We start from the raw sequence: 17,036 nt of genomic DNA on the forward strand, positions 1-17,036 counted from the left end.
AAACAACTTATTTCTGGTTCATTCTAGCACCACAAACCCCAGTCATCAAAATCATATTCTTATTTGTCTGAAGTTTCCACTGAAGAGTGAAAATACCCAAAATAAGGGCAGTCAGAAGAGAGATGGGATAAGGCAGAAGAAGAGGTTAAAAAAAAAAGCTTGGACCAGCCACAGTTAATACCGAAGCAATCATATTTTAACTCATTATCAAGAAATTCAGCTCCTCTTTTATTCTTCACCAAGGAAAAGCCCAGTGAGTTGATAATCATTAATATTTCATTGAAAACCAATCCATATTTTCTGTGATGGTGACATGGACATTCCACTTCATCAGGAAGCCATCTTACAAAATTAGAAAAAGCAAGGCATTATTCTGGAAAGCACAAGGCGAGACTACTTATCATGATTATTTATTACTTATTGGGTGCCAACTGGGTTCCCACAGCAGAGAGGGAGCCACAGACGCATCATGCAGAGGCCCATGGTCCCTGTTCACTGGGTTCACAATCCGGTTCCGCCTGCACGGCTACAGTGGGCCCTGTGTCTTTAATTACTGGTAACTGCAACTGCCGCGGAACCACAAAAGGCTGATCAGGACTTTCTATCACTTTTCTAGACATGAAGACAAATGAGAAGGGAAGCAATAAGTGTAATTAATTTCAACCAGAGCTGGAAGAGGAAACCTTTCAGCTGTGGTCCCATACCCAGCATTTCTCTGGAGAGATTTTCTCCTGGCAGAGCCAGACCCACTGATTCACAGGTAGGAGACAGGCTGCCATCTCCAAAGGAACCAGACAAGAAAAATAAATGCAACATGGCTTTTGTAGAATTATTTTGGTTCAAAATATCTATGAGAGAAATAAGAGGGGATTTCATTGTGCACGTGGCTCAGGAAAAGCAAGAGGAGTCGAGCCAATAAGTTCAAAGTAAAGTTAAAATTCAAGCCATTCAGAGTGAGCCAACAAGAATAAGCCTTTGGACAGATGGGCATCTTGTGCGATTCAGCACAAGATATAGTACAAGTAATGAGGCTGAAGCACGGCAGGAAAGGGAAATACACTCTCAGAGGTAAACTTGCATTCAAGTCGTCAGGACTTAGCTGAATAATTCCCTCTAATGCTTAGACAAATAATGCTGCTAAATTCTTGGGATTCAAACCATGTCTCCACCCCTCAGCTTCTGGGAGCTTCTAAAGACTGGACTGAGCTAGCTGTAGGGAAAATTAAATCCAAAATACATTCATCACGATCATTTCAGAGAAGGGAGATGTCCATCTCTAACGTGAGAAAAGGAACTAAACTCGAGTCTAGCAACCTCAGATATTTTTGAGGAAGGCCAGAGGCCAGAGCATTGTCGTGTATAGGTTTCAGTGGCTATGCTTCTGCCACCAACTGATCACAAATATTCTGGAATCCTGTCTTCATCCAGTTCCCTCAGCCTACCTCCTCCAACATCATCAACAGTTAGAGCCCTGGTCAAGGCAAAGAGCATCAGCTGTTCATTTATTTATTTATTTTTGAGGGAGATTAGCCCTGAGCTAACATCTGCCACCAATCCTCCTCTTTTTGCTGAGGAAGACTGGCCCTGAGCTAACATCCATGCGCATCTTCCTCTATTTTTATATGTGGGATGCCTACCACAGCATGGCGTGCCAAGCAGTGCCATGTACACACCCGGGATCCGAACCAGTGAACCCTGGGCCACCTAAGCAGAGCGTGTGAACTTAACCACTGCGCCACTGGGCCAGCCCAACTGTTTTTTATGCAATCTGCAACTCCTCACTTTTATGCAGTCGAACTTTCTGAGATAATGGAAATGTTCTATATCTGTGCTGTCTAATATTTTAGCCACAAGCTACATGCAGCTAGTACTACTAAAGAAGTGAACTTTTAATTTTATTTAATTGTGACTGATTTAAATTTAAATAGCCACATGTGCCTATTTACTGCCATTTGGGTAGCACAGCTCTAAAGAAAGCAATGTGGATTTTACTGAAGATTTATTAACATGGATGGAGGAGTTTATATTACACATGCTGCAAAAAGTCTCTTCCCCAGACTCCCTTGCAGCTAGAGGTGGTCATGTGACACAATTCTGGCCAATAAGCAGAGAGCTGAGGCTTACTGAACAAGTTTTTTCCTTTCCTATATAGAATCCAATTTTCCATTTGCCCCTTTTGCTTTCCTTCTGCATGGGGTACATACATGATACCAGCAATGTAGCAAGCATCTTAAGTGCACATGCCATCCCTCAAGGTTGGCACAGCAGGAAGTTGGAAAGGAGCTATGACTGACTTTGAAAACATCCTTGAGCCATTGCACTAGTCCCAGACCACCAACCTGTGGATTTCTGTGGCATGGGACAAATAAAGTCCTTACTCATGTAAACTACTCTTTCCCTGTTTTCTGTGCTTAGAACCAAACTCACTAATCCTAATGCATACAACTGGATCCCATTATAAAAGTGTGCCACATAAGGAGTATCTTGGTGTCCACAGAACTGGCGTAAAGTCCAGTCTTCACAGCAGTGCTTGTCCACTGTGCCTACCCATCCTCACTCTTCCTCTTGGGGCCAGCCCAGGGTACTGTTGAGACTAGCGAGTAGATTTTATCAAACTGCTCACCCCCTCCATCCAAATCCCTTCTCTGGGTTCTATTTCTCTGTGTTGCTGTCCTTACCTAATTCCTTCTCTCTTTCCTCTCTCCCCTCAGTAGTGCTTCTGCTATCATTCATTATTCTTGTGATACCTCCTTAAAATTGCAGGGTGGAGGGAGGGTAAGCTCTGTCACAGGCTAAAAGGATTTTAGTCACAAGGAAGAAAGAGAGAAAAAGGTATTTAGACATTATAAGAGTATTGCCTTCCATTAAAAATATTTTTGTTAGGGGCCGACACCACTGCCTAGTGGTTGACTTCAGTGAAACCTGCTTTGGCAGCCCAGGTTCATGGATTCGGATCCCGGACGCAGACCTACACTACTCGTCAGCCATGCTGTGGCGATGACCCACGTACAAAGTAGAGGAAGACTGGCACAGATGTTAGCTCAGGGCTAATCTCCCTCAAGGAAAAAAAAAGGAAGATTAGCAACAGATGTTAGCTCAGGGAAAATCTTCCTCACCAAAATATATATATATATTTTCAGTAAGTAATTTTCTACCATGTGTCTAGAAAAACGGCTTCCCTGGTCTCACATCTGAGATCTTGTTCACACTGCTTTTTTCTTTCTGATCACTCTTAATTGGGCATCTAGCACGTGTTGAGCCTCTGCTTGGCCCTTACATGTATGTTGTTCTTTTAATCCTCAGAACAACCCAAGGAAGTGAACGTTGGGAAGGTACCTGGGGACAAGACTGGCCTTTTGAGAGATTTTTCAAATCCATACACTGTATCTAGAGATAGCCCTTCACTAAATTTGCTGAAAATTCTTCCTCTTGTGTGCCTCCCAACTGCATCTATTATTTCCATTTTACAGATGAGGAAATGAAGCTCAGAGAGCAGTACTTTGTCATAGTAAGTGACAGTGCCAGGATCTCTGGTTGCAAGTCAGGTCTCTCTCCAGTGGAAAGAATAGGAGGCTTGGGATTTATTCTTCCATGTGACCCGACTCAGCGCCAGCCACTGAAGACAAGGGCTCGGTTTCCCTCCTCAAAGGAGCTCTGTTGGAGGGGTAAGGGAGAGAGGGAGAGAAAAGTCAGGAAGCCCTAGCTTCTGCCCCTGCCAGGATGCTGACAGAAGAGCACTTAACCTCTGCATCCCCCAGGATGGCAAAGGTGTTAATAAGCTTCCTAACCCCATAGGGAAGCTGTGAGGATTAATCCTTGTTTAAAAGCAGTTTGTGATCCAGCGATGAAAGCTCCTTTTATGTTCTCTGGTCCTTCTAGTTTCTCCTCCCGCAGACATGACTCATGAAAAGTTGATGGGGCAAGAAGTAGGGTGGAGGAAAATGTGGAGACAGGCAGCTGAGAGGCAGTTGAAAGCAGAATAGGATCACACAAAAGGGGCAGGGTCGATGGTTCTAGAATTCATAGACTTGTGGCCAGGAGCCAATGGAAGAAGATGTCCGACTAACTGGCCCCTTTCCCTGGACGCTTCAAACTGTGACAGCGGCTTCCCTCACCCCAACATCATCCATCCCAAGGGGAAATTGAGTGCTGACTTTTGAGAAGTGTTCTTCAGGGGTCAAGTCAAGGCAAAGTTCTGGCTTCTGCTTTGTCCCGTTCTCTGCCCCTTGGTGCATCTTTCCCCATGAAGAAGAAGGACAGGTTGGTCAGTCCTTGGACATTTAGACATTGGACCAAGAAATGTCCCCAAAGCTGAAATATTTTTTACAAAAGCTTTCAAAAAGTTGAAGCCTTCTCTACATTTTTTCCCTCCTTTTCTTTGTCTGATTTTCCCTTTTCCTCTTTTTCTAATTTAAAAGGATGAGTGTAAAAACATGAGGGCAAAGCATTTTCAAGTCAACTCAGTGTGAGAGCATCCCACAGTCACTTCTGTGAAGGGATTGAAGGTGGAACTGGAAATGGAGAGACCCTGAGGGACAAAGGTGGCCATTGAGGGCTTTTCAAATCCACACGTGGTAACTAACAACAGCCCTTCACAAAATTTGCAGAAAATTCATCCCCTTGTATGTATGCCAATTGCATCTCTGTCCCCAACAGAGAATTGTCACTATGTAATCATAGACTACAAAACAAATATCTACCCTCCCAGATACTAGGGAAACGTAAAACGGATGGAGGAAAGAAATGATCCCTTTCCTAGCCTCACAATATGACTAATGTCATCTCCAGGACCTGAAGTGGACTGGACTCATCTTTACTGTGATTTTTCAATACATTTGATCACAATTAATCATTCAACAAACATTTACTAAAGATCTTCTGTGTGCTAGCATACATAAGATACTCCATAAAAACTTGTGAATTAAGGAGCTGAGGGGCAGAGAAGAAACATCTTGTTCTTAGGATCAAGACATGCATGGGCAATTTGCGGGGAAAACACAATTCAGAGGCTAACGCTTTAAGAAAGAAAGAACAGGAAGCCCAAAGCAGATGCCCCTTTCTCGTTTGGGTGAGGCAGGTGCACCCAGGCTTTCCTAAGGAACACTGTGTACTGTTGCTCAGTCTGTGCACTGCGTAAAAGGACTGGCCAAGTATGAGTGGGTGCCAGAAATTGGCTCCCTCTTCTTGTCAAACCGAGAGCCAGTGGGCCACATCTGCTCAGATGTGACACCTTTTACTAATTCACACAAAGACGGCGTATTTTGGTGTGGCCTTGTTTTCCCAGCTAAAAAGAAAATGTCCCTGCTTCAGGCCTACTCTTCATATATAGTCATGATGATCATGTGTGGCCCAGAAGAAAAGAGAACTGCTACAATACAGCTCTCAACTGGTGGATTAAATAAAATGTTGTGTCATTGATTTCTGAGCACTAAACGATCCAGAGATGTTGCCGGTGTCTATTTAATAGAACTGCCAAAAAACATTTAATTTTTTCCTATAAAACACACCCAGAAAATTGAACAAATTTCATCAAAACGTTTAAGTGCCAGAAATGACTCCAATCTAATAAAACATTAAGGCCTTGCGTTGTCTGTATTGCACATGTGGCAGGCCTCCATTAACGACACGGTTGGAACCTAGTTTTTAATTCTTTTGCACAAAATCACCAATTTAGGTTCTGCTGGGAAACTTTTTGGAAGGGTCTCTTCGTAAATAAAGCAACCAATTTCTTAAAATAAAGTTGGCTGGCAGTGAAGTTCCTCCGGGGTCTGAGAGGAATCTTCGCTGATCAAATGCTGAGGCAGACCTGACAATCAGCTGTTGTAACAGAATCTGTTGGTGTCTGCCGGCGCGCTGAGTGACAGCCGTGTGTAATCAGAGAGACGCACAGATACACATCAGACGGCAAGAACACAGAAATAAGCAGCGGAATGGGAGTATTTTGGAACCTAAATGGACCTTGGCACAAAACACTTTGAAACTGCCATTTTGCAGAGCCTGATAATTTTTGCTGGTTGCCTTTGGAATCTAGAAAGGGAAGCATAAGGAAGAGGGGAGGAGAAAGGTTAATCTTTATGGAGCGCATCCTAGGCTTCAGGCGCAGAGGGCTTTGTATATATCGTGGGATCTAATCCTCATACTCACAATATGATGTTCTGTGTATTATCTCTATTTACAGATGGGAGAACCAAATCTTAAGAGGTGAAATAACCTGCCCAAGGCCACACAGCTAATAAGGGACAGAGACAGAGCTGAAATCCAGGTCTGCCAGTCTCTAAAATCCATCCCCTCCCACTTCTTTTATTTCCGCATTGTGATGGAAGTCAGGGAAGGACACGCCTTCCTTCCCAATCCTAGATGCTCCCCTTATCTGGTGGTTTCTAAGTATGCAAGAGGAGAGTTCTTCACCAAGTGCCTTCACCTTGTCTGCCTCCTCATTTAAGAACCAGAATCCATGTCGTTAAAAAGTAAACTCCTGTGAAAAACTAGGCTGGGTTCAACTGGACAACAGTTGAGCAGCTCATGTTTCTAATCCAGTTTCATGGACAGCGAGACAGAATACTGTGATATGAAGTTCAAGAGCGTGACCAGCCTCCCAGGTATCTGCCCTGGCCATGGTCTCTGCAGCATCTTCTCTCTGTTCACATTAGATGAGAGACTGAGACCAGATACTAGCATGTGCAACACCTGGTGTCCCCAAATGTATCAATCAGTACTGAAAGCCAGGTTCCCCACTCTGGGCAAGGGAGAAGATTTACAAGAAAGCAAGTAATGTTCTCTGAGGGGAGTAAACCCACTTTATGTAAACCTGAAAGATCAGTTAGAGTTCCCAGAATTCACCCCCAGAGTGTGCCCCTGAAGTCACCGAGTGAGGGACTGTGAGAAACAGTGTGAATGGACTCAAAACAAAACGAGACTCACCTGATTTCAAGTTTCATTATGAACTTTGGGTTTTTTAGAGCTGGTGACATCACACTGCTTTGAAATGTTGCGAAGGGAGGGGTGCTGGTGTCTATGCTTAACATGCAAGTGAACTCGGCGTGTCTTGCAAGCCTCCCCACTGACATCACACAAAACCTGGTCTTCACTCAGGCCACGTTAGCTTTCTAGGCCACTTCTGCCTTTCCCCGCCTTCAGAGGTAGTTAGCAACCAAGGATGGATTTTTGTTATTTTCAAAGGCAGCTTCAGATGCCGCATCGTAGCATAATCATTGTCAGTGAATGTCAGCAGTTAAAAGCTGTCACTAGTTGGAAGGAAGCTCTGAGACCAATCCCAGGCTCCATCTACAGTATGCAATTTGAATTTGGGGTACACAAGAGCTTGGCTGCTCCAAGTATCATCCATAGGTGAGCAGAATTGGCCTCAACTGGGAGCTTGCAAAAAAATGCAGAATCCTACGTCCCATCTCAGCCCTAGTGGATCAGAATCCGTGTTTTTTACAAGACCCTCTGATGATTCATGTCCATCTCAAAGTTTGAAAAGTGCTGAGATATATCAGTGGTTGGCCAAGTGTCTCTCCACGACCATCAATGTCAGTATCACCAGCAACTTGATATAAATCTCAGGGCTACCGATCTGAATTTCCAGCTTCATGAATCCCCAGGTGATCTGCATCCACATCAGAGTTGGGAAAGGACTGTTTGAGGGTCAGACAGATCTGGGTTTCAGTCTTGGCACCACCACTTACTAGGTGTATGATTTTAGGCAAAGTACATAACTCTTGGAGTTTCAATTTCTTCAACAGTAAGATGAGGCTAATGATCCTTCTCTCAGGAAATTCAAAGGGATTAAATTAGGTCGTGTAGGTAAAGCTCTTAGCACAAGGCTAATGCATATTAAGCACTTAGTAGGCAGTTGTTTTTAGCTTTTGCTGTTTGGTTTTCGTCCTCTTGTCTGCCAGTCTCTACCCTCGAGATATTTTCATGAGGCTTTCCTGGTCCCTACCAGCTTTAACCTGCTCTGATTTGACAGTTAGTTCATTTTCTTAAAACTGCTGAGCAACCACTAAACCAAACCCTGTAACTGTAATAGAAACAAAACCGGATTAAGAATTAGTCGCTTGTCTATATCCAACTTTCTTTCTTGCCGACTTGGGTTTTGTCACCAATGTGGAATGGAAGCACAGGGAACAGGGCCCGCGGCATGTCTGTGAGGCACTTTCCATGTAAAAGTTCAGATACTCACACGAGGGGAAACAAAACAGTGGTCGGCCCTTACCCCCCCTGGAGTTTGCTTGTTTACCCAAGGAGATCAACAAAGAAATGTATCAGTGCAGTTGTGAACGTAATAGTATTGTGAATAAGGGCCACATGAGCAAGAATAGAAGGATAACACAATTTAGATGGTGGAGGTGGGGTTGGGGTGAAGCTGGAGAGATGGCCTCCCGGAGAGAATGACATGTGAGCTGAGACTTGAAAAGGACACTTAGGAGCTAATTAGGGGAAAGAGAACCTCAGGCAATCGCAACTGCAAGGGTAATGGGCCTGAGGCAGAAAGTGCTTTGAGAAGTCAAAGAACCAAAGAGAAGATGGGTGTTTCTGGAGCCCAGGCAATAAGGGGGCTGGTTCCGGGAGAAGATGAGAGGTAGTCAGAGCCAGATCTGGCAATTGGTTGTTCTGTGATTTAGGGAGGACAAGATAAGACCAGGGGAAAGGGGGTGTGGGGGGGCACTGGGGGTGAAGGGGAGCACTTGTGTGGTGACAGTCAAGAAATAATGTACAACTGAAATCTCACATTGATGTAAACTATTATGAATTCAAAAAAAAGATAAGACACCACAGTAAGCCCGTGAACTTAGGTGGTTGAAGCAAATCTCACTACTAACTGCATCCATGCATGAGCTCCTGGAACCTAGGAGAAACTCAATAATCCTTGTGAATAAGCACTAATGAATAAATGAATGAGTCATGCAATTCAGACGAACTGATGATATAATAGAGGCGTAAGTTATAACTCAAGAAAAATACCTTAAAAAAGAATGCAGGGCATCGCTCCTCCAAATACACCTTCTCTCTCCTGCATTTGAAATATTTCTTTTTCTGCTAGATTTCCTCATCCGCATACAGATTTGCTGTACTATCTCATGTCTTCAAGAATAACGTTGTGTGACCTCCACGTTCTACTTCAGTTACTACCCATTTCTCTGGTACCATTTACAGCAAGACATCGAGTCTTCAGTTCTTGCTAATCCCACTTCATCTCCTCTCATCTTCTCTCTTAAAAATAAAGCGCATAATACTGATACACTAAAGAATATGTGTAATATCTATGTAGATCACAAAGCTTAATGATAAAGTGGACACCCCGTGAGTATTCCACCCAACTCAACTATTGGAGCCTTACCAATTCCATTGAAGTGACTTGTATATTATTCTTCATTCCACTCCCTGCCTTTGCTAACCCCAGCAATAATAACCCTAAATGTTGTATTTATCATTTCCTTTCTTTTGTTCATAGTTTTGTCACAAATGCTTATATCCCTAAACAGCATATGTTTAATTTTACCTGATTTTTTGTACTTTATAAAATTGGAAAATCAATCACACAAAATCAATTCCAAATGGAATCTCCAATGCAAAACATCCAAACTTTTAGAAGAAAATACAGAACAATATCTTTATGACTTCCACTTAGGAAATTATATTTTAAACAAGACATAAAAGGCACTAATGATTTTTTTAAATAAGACTCCTTCCCACTATATGCATAAACCACCCCTACCCCACTCCCTTCCAGATGGCACCCTGCCAAGCAGTTGAAGCATCAGTGACCCTTCCTTGTGAGCTAAACATAGCCATAACGCTATCGGATTCCTTTAAAACACAAACATCCTTGAGAGTTTGGTATTTATATATTAAGCCTCTGCTATACATTGGATTTCCTAGGACAGAGACTTTAAGACAAGGATTAGTATGCTAGAATTTTCTTAAGGGGAGTTTTTAGGATCAATGACTGTGGGGGAAGGGAAAGGAGCAAGATTGAGACAGGGAGAAGTTGAGCTGTGATGTTGTCTCAATGAAGGCCTCAGCCAAGGCCACCGTGTTCTGAAGCTGGGATGACCCATTAGAGTTACTCTAAGTTGCAGCACAGAGGTCTTTATCCCCTCATCCACCAGTGTTTGAATGGAGTTGACCTTGGGTAAGACTGATCTCTTTAACAAAGGCGATTCTCTTAGGGGGCTGACAATTGGGAGATTTCTGCTGGCCAAAGTTCCAGAACTTTGAAGCATACATTCTCATTCCTGAAGGGAAATCTGGCTGGCCTATCACAGCATCCACTAAAGTCCCTCACATCTTAGACTGATCGAGAACATCAGATGTCTTCTTGAGCCTGGGGAGACCTTGTGGCAAAAGAACATTAGATATGGGTGTGCTGATAAGGGAATGAGAGAGAGGAAATCGGCACTGAAAGCAACTTGGTATGGAGAGAGTCGGGGAGGGAATATTTGCTGGGTCAAGGGTATTAATTTAGAGCTCTGCAGTGCACCAGCTTCCTCTACAGCTTCAAAAATATTTTCCAGAATCCACTTTGATCCTTACTTCTAATTAGTAGTGAATTACCCAGCTAGCAGACCAAGTGTGTTCTTAGAGAACCAGCCCCATAGGAGAAACTATGTGCCCTCCATCCGTCCACCCACGATAAAAAATCTACTTTGATAAACTTCCCCAGAACTTTGCAATCAGAAAATCTAGAAAGAAACCATTTTCATTTCAACATGAATAAAAGTGTTGAATCATTTTGAAAAATAAAATTTGATACTTTGAATTACTAGGTGGGAGAATGGTGCTGAGCCAGGAGGAGTAAGCTAACCTCTGTAGGACTTTGGCTCCTTAACCTCTTAATGGGAGCCATGCCTCAAATGGAAACCCTGAGCTACAGGCAACAGCTAGTGAGAGCAGCTCACTAAGGTAGAGGCAGGCTTACGGCAGGTCGTAATAGAACCCAGGGCCATCTGAACAAACAGCACAGCAATTACCAACCTTCCCAGAGCTCTGCAATTTTTTCAGAAGATGAGAAGATTTTCAGCAATTTTAAAAAAGTGAACAAAACGAGAGAGATAAAGCCATTAAGAAATAGCCAGTCCTCCCTTTCTGCTGACTTGGTCTTGCTTCACTCGAGCGAACAGGTAGGAACAATTGCAACAGAATGTGAACATGAAGACCATGAAATAAGTGACTCATCTTCATTATTCTCTAGAATGACAGTGTTCAATAAGCAGCATTTCTGCAAGATATTAATAGATTTCTTGCTTAAAAATGGGGCTAGGGAGAGCTCTTTCAAATGTATTTGGGAAATGCTATATAGTGTATCTCTCTCCTGCATCGTCATAGTGCACATTAGCTTATTAAGAGATCTGAGAAGTTCTGCATCAAAGAAAGCTTTCCAATCTTGTTGAAGTGTTCAGTCCTCAAGAGTCAACCCCAGAACACATTTTCCATGGAACACCCATTAACATCTTGCCAGAGTACTACATGAAGAACACAATTTGGAAAACACTGGTCTACCTGTCCTATTTACAGATGAGCAGCCTGAGTATCAGAGAGGAAAGGGGGCCTTCCCAAGGTCACAGCACATTAGAGACAGAGTAAGGACCAGAAAGCTAGCTCCATAGCCTTCAAACCAGAATCCTCTTTCCAATGCACTAACTAATGGAAGAAAATCAAACTAGCTACCTTATAAACTGACTATTGATTGAAGGTTGAACTAAAACATGGCTGTAGCTTCCATCTTAAACAGAAAACTTCCCTTTTTTTTTTTTATTCATAGGGTTACTATGGGTTTTCTTATTCACAGAGTTATATTGGGTTTCCTTTTTTATAGGGTACTTCCAACTCTGGTCTGGGAGAGGGAAATTGGGACAAAGAGGGGATAAACATATTCAGCTTAATAAGGCAAAAGTGTATCTACCCAGGCCACTGGTCTGTGTATGCTCTTTACAGGATTTTTAGATTTTCTCAGGAAAGCTAAACAATTAAATTAGAGGTGGGACCTAGTGCAGAGGAAGGAGAAAGTGGGAGAAGACAGTGAGATCCCCGCAGAAAAGGCTCCAGGGAGAGAAACCCTCAAGAGAGGACTCCTGGAAAGGAACAACCGCTCCTAATTTGAAACAGCATCCTGTGCTGTGCTGCAATGCCCTTCTGTGATGCCCTCACCTTGCTCCACCCCTTCCCTACTCCCAAGGTCCGTTAGTGATGGGCAATAAACAGCAGAGAGAGGTACCAGCCTCAGAGCATGCTGCCTTAGTGAATGAAGTAGGGACTGGGTCCACTACGGAGAGCAAAGCACCACAAAGAAGGCTGGAGCTTCCTAGGGAGCTGGTGCCAGGAAGCCAGAGGGGACCAAAGGGGAGCATGGATTAGAGTTGGGAGCAAGGAGTGACGGAAAGCAACTACCTCTGTAAGCATCTGCCTGCCCTGAGAGTCTTCAGATCTATTGGAGAAAGGACCAATTTTCTATATTCAAAGCAGGATAGAGCCTCAAGTTAACTTACTTGCACATTTAGATAAAAGGTGAATGAGAAGTTTAGACGGCACATTTAGGGCACACCATGAGATGGGCACAAGGAATATTATGTGAGAATATCACTCAGCATGGCCCCTGATTTCCTCCAGTTGGATTGATCACCACTGGCTTTCCGTCTCCACCTATTCACGTGGCTTCGGTCTTCTTTGTCATGCTTTGTTGTGTCCACTGTGGACTCGGGCCCCCTCTTCATCCATTAAAGCAGTGCACCACAGGGCTAGTACTCACCAAACTCTGGGCCAGGCCTTCCTACTCCCCGATAAAATACCTTTAGGATTAAGTAGCAAGACCAGTGAGGAATAGACCCAGAGAGGACTAAGAAAATACACCCGTTTAATTTTCAAGATTGAAATACTAAGGAGATTTTAAAATTAAAAGTTTAAAAATGCTAAAGAGTCCATGTAACAATCTTCTAATTGGACTGATACCCCACAATGTGGCATACCATTTCTGATTTAAATTTTGATTCCAAGTCACCCTAGAATTCCTTAAATCATTACATCTTTCTCTACTTTTTAGCATTTTTTCCTACAAACCTAGTCAACTCATGGCAGCATGTTAAATCGGATGCTTCCTGCTGTCAACTCACACACCTAGAAGCATTTAAACCCCTTTTTCCACTGACAAGGTGGACTTGGCTCACCTGTAATGGGCAGAGCCAATGTTTCTCTTCCCCATCAATATCCAGTATCCTTGAAGGCAGCTTTTGCACAGCCTGACATTCAGATTCATTCTTTCCTACAATGCAATAAGAAACCTGAGCATTTGTTGTCTAAATTCTCCCTCTTGGGTTGTCAAATGGCGCGGGCCTCCTCACCCAAGCAGCTTCCATGAGCCAGTCAGTTGGAACCCAACATGGATGAGGTTTCAAAGGTGTGTTCTGTGCACTCCACAAGCTTCAGAAGTTCCTACTTGTGGTAAATTTTGTGGTTATTCTAGCCTGTCCCTTTCTAAGAAGCCAGGCTCAGAACCCTTTCCCACAGCATTTTCTGAAGCCACTGCTCATCAAGAAAATAAGTCTAAATGATATCTTTGAAATCAATGTCAATGCCCATGCTTTCCAACAAGACAGACCATCTGCAATGATTTTTGCTCTGCACTGCCTTCATAAGCAAAGCTATTCCAGAGTGCATGTCACCAAGATTAGCCAGGAAGCCAGATGCTTGGATCAGTGTTTTGTGTTCCAAGGCCCAGTCGTTGCTCCCCACCAGCAAGGCTAGGAGGACTTTAAAAGATAATGACATTGCTGTACTCAGCCATCCCTTGTGGAAGAATCTCTATTTCTTTTAGAAACGATTCTGCCACACGACTCATCATGTACCTTTTAGATGAGAAAAGCAAAGGCAATTAACCAAATTATGCTAAAATATGTGTACAAACACCCTTGAAATTCTGAAACTGGAAAGCTGAAATGATTTAATTATTTAATATTTTAAGTGAATGTGGGTGCATGATTTATTTTATTATTACTAAGGAATGGATGCAAGGAGAATTTTCTAGCCTGCATGGCTAAAAGGCGTGTCTGTCAAGAGGTTTTATAATTTAGCCAAGTTGAGTAACATAATACATTGTTTCTTCGCTCCAGCTGGAAAAGCGGGAATAATGTACAAGGCCCTAGGTCTGGAGGATAATCCGGAATTAAATGTTGAGAACAACTCAGAGGAAATGTGGATCTATCAGAAACTATCTTCCAACTTCCCGTAGATGCGTAAGGAGAATCCTTCTTTCAAAAGGTGGTGGGAGAAATTGCATTGAGTATAACAGAAGGTGTAGAGACTAAAACTTGTTCACATTCTGAAGACATTTTTTTCCTTGTTTTAATTAGTTCTTTACTATTAAAGAAAATGTTTCTAGACTAATAAATCATAAATCCACTAGACTATAGCCTGGCAAACTTTTTTTGTAGAGTCAGATAGGAAATATTTTAGGCTTTGGGCTCATACAGTCTCTGTAGCGTCTGCTCACCTCTACCACTATCGCAGGAAAGAACCAGAGACAACACACTAACAATGGAGCATGGCTGTGCTCCAATAAAACTCTATTTACAAAAGCAGACAAAGACCTGGGTTTGTCCCACAGGTGATAGTTAGCTGACCCCAACCCTAGACTATAAGTTTTAAAAAGGAGAGGGCCTCTATTCCTAAGGCCTGGTACACTGTAGGCACTCAATAAATATTTGTGAATGACATTTTTAAAAACTGGAATTACAGCCCTTGCTCTACCATTGTATAATCCTGGCCAAGTCATTTCGTCTTTTAGAGCCTCTGTTTTTGAAAATATAAAATGGAAAAAGTGATGTTGATCTTGCCTGTTTTCTGAGATATCTTAAATGTGTCAATTTTAAAAATCACCAACATTTACTGAGCTCTTCAAAAGTACCCTACAAAGCTGAGTGTTTTATATGTATGTCCTCATTTAATCCTTACAACCACCCTAATCATGTTCATTTTGTCAGACAAGGAAACCAAGCAAATAGAGAGTTTAAATAACTTAAGCTCACATAGTAAATGATAGAACGGAGATTCAAACTCCAGAGACTGCCAAGTTAATTGTTACACACTGCTTTATTTTCCCTAAATTTAGAAATTGAAGTGATTTATTACAAAGAGTTGGTTTTTGTTTGTTTGTTTGTTTTTATATAAATCATGGAACGGTTTGCTCTGTATCACCAACAACTTTTTAAACCTAGCTGTCCAATCCTCTTCACATTGTGTGATTGCCCAGCCACCATCACTGGGGAACAGAAGGGCATGGGTGATAAATCATGGAAGGTCCTTCTGATGGCAAGCAAATGCTGAGGAACAAATGCAAAAGAAGGGCTGATATTTCTCAGAAAAATACTAGATAGCTCATAGAACTGAGGAAGAGCTGAACAAGGCCTTGGATGAAAGAGGACCTGTGCAGTAGGAACTCAAGGACGTTGATAGTGAAACAATACCCCCAAACCACTTCCTGCCTCTAAGTATCTCAGCTCATGTTTCAAATTCCTTGGAAAGAGAATCTCTTTTGTCCAGCTACATCAGTCATTTCTACTCTTATATTAATCAGCTATGGCCTAGAAACAAATCAGGTCACAATGTTACAACCATAGATGGAATGGAACCACAAAGAAGGCAGCCACATCAGTGGGTCTGCCGTAAGTGGAATGTGAAATTTCGGGCCGGCCTGGTGGCACAACGGTTAAGTTCGCACATTCCGCTTTGGCAGCCCAGTATTCACTGGTTTGGATCCTGGGTGCGGACATGGCACCGCTTGGTAAGCCATGCTGTGGTAGGCATCCCACATATAAAATAGAGGAAGATGGGCATAGATGTTATCTCAGGACCAGTCTTCCTCAGCAAAAAGAGGAGGATTGGCAGATGTTAGCTCAGGACTAGTCTTCCTCAAAAAAAATAAATGAATACCAAATTTCCACGCCATGTTTTGCTTCCAAATGACTCTACCTGCTACATATTACACCGTTGTGTCATTTTGCCTTGAAAATTAGAGCATTAGACATTTGGTGTTTCTTCTGGTCTTCCATTATAGGCCCCCAAACACACAAGGGTGCTGTTAAAAGTTCCAAATGCTTCTACCCTCCCATATTCAACTTTCCACTTCTACCTATATCCTCCATACACTGTCTCTTGTCACTCATCTTTAACCTTTTGATCACATGAGCTGTTGAGGCCCATAATCTTCTGTCAGCCCTGCCCAGCTCACCTATACGCATAAACATAGTGATAGCAAAATTATCATGCTTTCTGGTTTGTAGGTTAGCCATAGCAATAAAATTCATTCTCAAGACTCCAATTTTGTATGTATTTCTGTGTTTTGCAATTTCTACAGCTAAAATATAGACTCAGTGTCGTGACTATATATTTTAATACAAAACGGAATCATTGTTCTTATTAGGTTTTGTTTTACAAATGTATTTTTCACTCTATTTCTACAATGATTTTTAGGACCTGAGCACTAATTTCTGATCAGCACAATAACAGAATGCCTATTAAACAGATGACTGTCCTTCTGGGTAAAGTGTGGGTTTATTTCAATCACACTGGGAATCAGTCTTTGGGAAAGTATTTAGATAAATGTGAACTATGGAAGGTTGGAAAATCTGTTTTAACTGCCGCTTTTCCCTTTGCCTTAATTTGTAGTTGCATTTTGCCCCCCATACTTCCACTCCTCAGTCCGGGAAAACCTCTTCCTTTCTACAAGCCAACGGCTTCCATGTTATACAGGAAACAGCCTGGAATCCAGAGAGAGCACAGAGCTTTCTGCCACCGAAGATCTGGAAGAGTTTGAGAGAGTCTGGGGACCTTTAAATCCATGGCATTCTGTACAGCTCAGCTGTTGGTGTTTTTTCCTTCAGACCTTTAAGTTATTATGCCAAAAATGAAAATACTTCCAACTAATAATAATCAATTCAATTTATGATCTTGAAGTAATTTCCAGGCACTTTGCTGAGTACTTTATAAGCGTTATCTCATTTGATTCTTACGAAAGTCCTAGGTCCACGTTTTAGAGGAGG

The 17,036-nt window shown here is 42.4% G+C and overlaps 2 long non-coding RNA genes across 2 annotated transcripts; both read left to right on the top strand.

Moving 5' to 3' along the window:
- Positions 1–558: 558 nt before the first annotated feature.
- On the top strand, positions 559–9,244 carry LOC138918254 (uncharacterized). Its single transcript, XR_011427352.1, has 2 exons — positions 559–760; positions 6,179–9,244. It is a non-coding gene; the product is annotated as an uncharacterized lncRNA (long non-coding RNA).
- Positions 9,245–10,252: 1,008 nt separating this feature from the next.
- LOC138918253 (uncharacterized) lies at positions 10,253–14,402 on the top strand. The gene is made up of 2 exons (XR_011427351.1): positions 10,253–10,418; positions 14,109–14,402. It is a non-coding gene; the product is annotated as an uncharacterized lncRNA (long non-coding RNA).
- Positions 14,403–17,036: the final 2,634 nt, after the last annotated feature.

This window comes from Equus caballus, chromosome 16 (assembly GCF_041296265.1).
Source record: "Equus caballus isolate H_3958 breed thoroughbred chromosome 16, TB-T2T, whole genome shotgun sequence".
Classification (NCBI taxonomy): domain Eukaryota; kingdom Metazoa; phylum Chordata; class Mammalia; order Perissodactyla; family Equidae; genus Equus; species Equus caballus.